Below are 3,627 nucleotides of genomic sequence, written 5' to 3'. Positions count from 1 at the left end.
GGTGTAACTCACGCCTAAAATGATAGCAGAACATGCACTGTGACCAATGGAAACACAAGGTGCATTCCTACATTTGTCCTCCGTCACTTCACCATGAGTGCTGGCCGACCACACATCAGCTTGCTGTCCTTGGAGGCATTATTCACATACTCACACAACTGGATTTAATTTTTTTTTGCCAGAAAACATGGTGGTAATACCTTTTTTTTTTTAAAGATTTTTATTTTTATTTATTTGTCAGAGTTAGAGACAGCCAGCGAGAGAGGGAACACAAGCAGGGGGAGTGGGAGAGGAAGAAGCAGGCTCATAGCAGAGGAGCCTGATGTGGGGCTCGATCCCAGAACGCCGGGATCACGCCCTGAGCCGAAGGCAGACGCTTAAGGACTGAGCCACCCAGGCGCCCCAACATGGTGGTAATACCTTGAACAATCATCAACGGTCTTTAACAAGGACAAGACGGCGTATGTTTGGCAAGTTTGTTTTCAGCGGTGGGAAATGTCTGAAAGCGGTGGTCAAAGGAGGTGAGGAATGAAAGAAAGGGAACAATCTGGAACGTAGGATAAACGAATAGTGAAACATGCTAATGATCACCCTGGTCTCCTCCATTTGGGTTCCCAATGACAAACACAATTGAGATCATGAGAATAAGCATTGGCTCGAGTGTTCATGTTTTAATGGAGTCCGACCGATGGGCTTATACCATCATAAGTCATTTTGAAGATATGGAAACAGGTGGTGCACAGGGCCACTTGAGGTCATCGTTAAAGCAACATCACTGGGATATCAATCACCATTGGGTGCATAAACCCAACTGCCAGGGTCCTTTTTTAGCTCTGCATGTGTGCAGAAAGTGTGTTGTCTTTCATCTCACAGACATGTTGGGGTGGTTCCCGTGTGACTCCATCCTCCACCTGCATCCTTATCGACATAATGGAAGTGGAAGGTGGATTTCCTGCTTCCTTCTTTCCTTTCTTCTTTTTTCCTTTCCATTTCCTTTCTTCTTTCTTTCCTCATTTCCTTTTCCTTTCTTCCTTCCTCCCTCCTTTCCCTCCTTCCTTCCCCCTCCTTCCTTCAGTCCTTCCTTCCTCTTTTCCCTTCTTTTCCTTTTTCCTTCCTTCCTTTCCTTTTTCCTTCCTTCCTTTTCTTTCTTCCTTCCTTCCTTTCTTTCTTTCTTTCTTTCTTTCTTTCTTTCTTCTTCTTTCTTTCCTTCCTTCCTTCCTTCCTTCTTTCTCTTTCTCTTTCTCTTTCTCTTTCTCTTTCTCTTTCTCTTTCTCTTTCTTTCTTCTCTTTCTCTTTCTCTTTTTCTCCTTCCTTCCTCAGTCAGGTTGCTCAGAAAACAAGAAAAAAGCATTAGGCTTGGGAGTTGGCATTTCCAGACTCACTACTTAGCTTCATTACCAAAATAATTGACCCTCCCTGACCTTTTGCAGTTTAGCATCAGTACCAGAGTGTCAGGAATTCTGAGAGGTTTTATTCAGACACACACACACACACATACACACACACAGCAGGCTTTACGTTGAATACAAATCCTCCATCATGCAATTATGGGCTCATATTTACAACTCCAAGCTCAAGGGGAAATATGGCATGTGCAACATGTATTGACCCTCATCAAAGACCTAATTTCTCAGCCTGATATGTGGTCACACATGAGAGGGTGATATGGCTGAAGGGGAATTAAGAAGTCAACCCCTCTGTGTCCTGACCCCAGGGCATTCTTCCAGATGAAAGGGACATCTCCGCATCTCCAATGAGAAGTTGACTCTACACTGGGGCATACCCTGACCTCCCCAAATTCCTGTCCAGGCCCCGCTGTCCTTCATTCTATCCTCAGTGCTGTTGGATAGACCACCCCAGGTGGTGTCCATCCACAAGACAAACTCTCCCCAACCACCCTGCCCCACAAGACCCCCAAACCAGCAGGAAAGAGCTTAGACTCCCACACAACACCTTAGAGGACCATGCCAAGCCATCCCAAACTTTCATCTATATTTCCTTACCTGTAGGATGGGAATAAGACGCACCATTTCCCACCTGCCTCACATAGCACGTCTTGTCTTGCACAGAAACAACACGATGACCCTGAATAGGACCTTTTGAGGGCAAACACAAAACATTTTTGTGTATTCACTGCAGTCTTGGAGCCGTTCATAGACATGGGGCAGGGGATAACAAATCCTTCATCAAGCCTGTGAAATGGCCTCTCCTTCCTAGCTGTGTGCTGTCCGGGATTGGCCCTGTCCATGACTCCAGCTCAAAACTGAGATCTTTCTCTTTGATGCCTGATGTCCCACCAACTGTCTACACGTTCACTTCCTCTCCTGAGTCATTAATCCACGCCCCACGTGAGAAGAGCTTGAGTCCACATTCAACACATCTCTTCCAAATTCCACTCCTCTTTCTCTACATTTATAAGTGGAAGTGTACTAGACCCAAGAGCTGACCCGTCTTGTCTATTCACTCATAGGGTGAATCATTTATTTGTGTCCATATGGACCCTACATTTTAATCTTATTCTACGGGTCAAAATCCAGTACATCCCTACTTACTTTGCTACTCAAAATGCTACCACTTTGGTCATTGGGATAGACTTCAAACTGGTTGCTTTCACCTTTGGACGAGCACCATCTTGTTTTTTTGAGCACATCTTCCCCACCCTCACTCCACCCATGTGCTGGTCCAAACATCTGCATTGGTATCACCACCCAACGTGGGTGCCATTGTCCTCAATCCTCACCTGTCACCCCTCACAAAGGGGGATCGGGCAGCTTCACCCTTCCAGCTGGAAACAGCACACCCAGCATCCTAAAGTCATTGTCCACTGCCTCGGGCCACATCCCCCAGGAGGACAAATCCTCCTATCCCTGCATTGGTTCAGTTTTCCAACCAACTGGGTTGGAAAAGCAAGTTCTCCAGAACACAGCAGACAGTTCTAAGGTGGAGTGGCATCCACCCACCCAGCCTGGGGTCCTTATCTGCAGCTGGAGAGAGGACGCCGGCTTGTCCCTCTTGTTCCAGAACCTATCGCCCTCCTGTCTACAATGCCCGACTTCTGCAAACCCATCACCAGCGACCCCAGCCTGACGGGACTGCACAGAAGCACAGAGCTCTGACATAGGTGTTTGCATCCGCGAGGCCCGAGTCACATGGTTCCTGAGACCAGAGAACTCCAACTCATGTCGAGATGCTTGGTGCCCATTTCTTCAAGACTTCTCAAGAAGGGGTCAGCATACACATATTTCATGCAAAAATCGGACACAAAAAACAAACCCAAGTGTCTCTGATTTATGAGTGGAGAAATCCAAAAGCTGGGGCGCCCCTTCCGGTGTGTGCCAGGGCCATGAAAAAGCAATGATCTCCAGAAATTTGCACACTCATCTCCAGGGACGTTGTTACGGGCTCATAAAAAGTCAAATTGCCCTTCCTCGAGCTTGCAAATAATTTATATGTATGGTTTGTCTTCGAGTCCTCGTGTCTGCAGGCTGGGCTAACCACCCACGTACCCACGGGCCAACGGATAAGACAGGACAAGACAGGACTCCTATAACAGAATGCAGCCCTCCCCCCTCCCCACCCACCCCAACGCCGGGCCCCAGCTGCCCCAGATCAATTGTGGGGCCCTGC

The sequence above is a fragment of the Ailuropoda melanoleuca genome, chromosome X, assembly GCF_002007445.2.
Source record: "Ailuropoda melanoleuca isolate Jingjing chromosome X, ASM200744v2, whole genome shotgun sequence".
Lineage (NCBI taxonomy): Eukaryota > Metazoa > Chordata > Mammalia > Carnivora > Ursidae > Ailuropoda > Ailuropoda melanoleuca.
The sequence above is the reverse complement of the archived record's forward strand: the minus strand, read 5'-3'. Positions refer to the sequence as shown.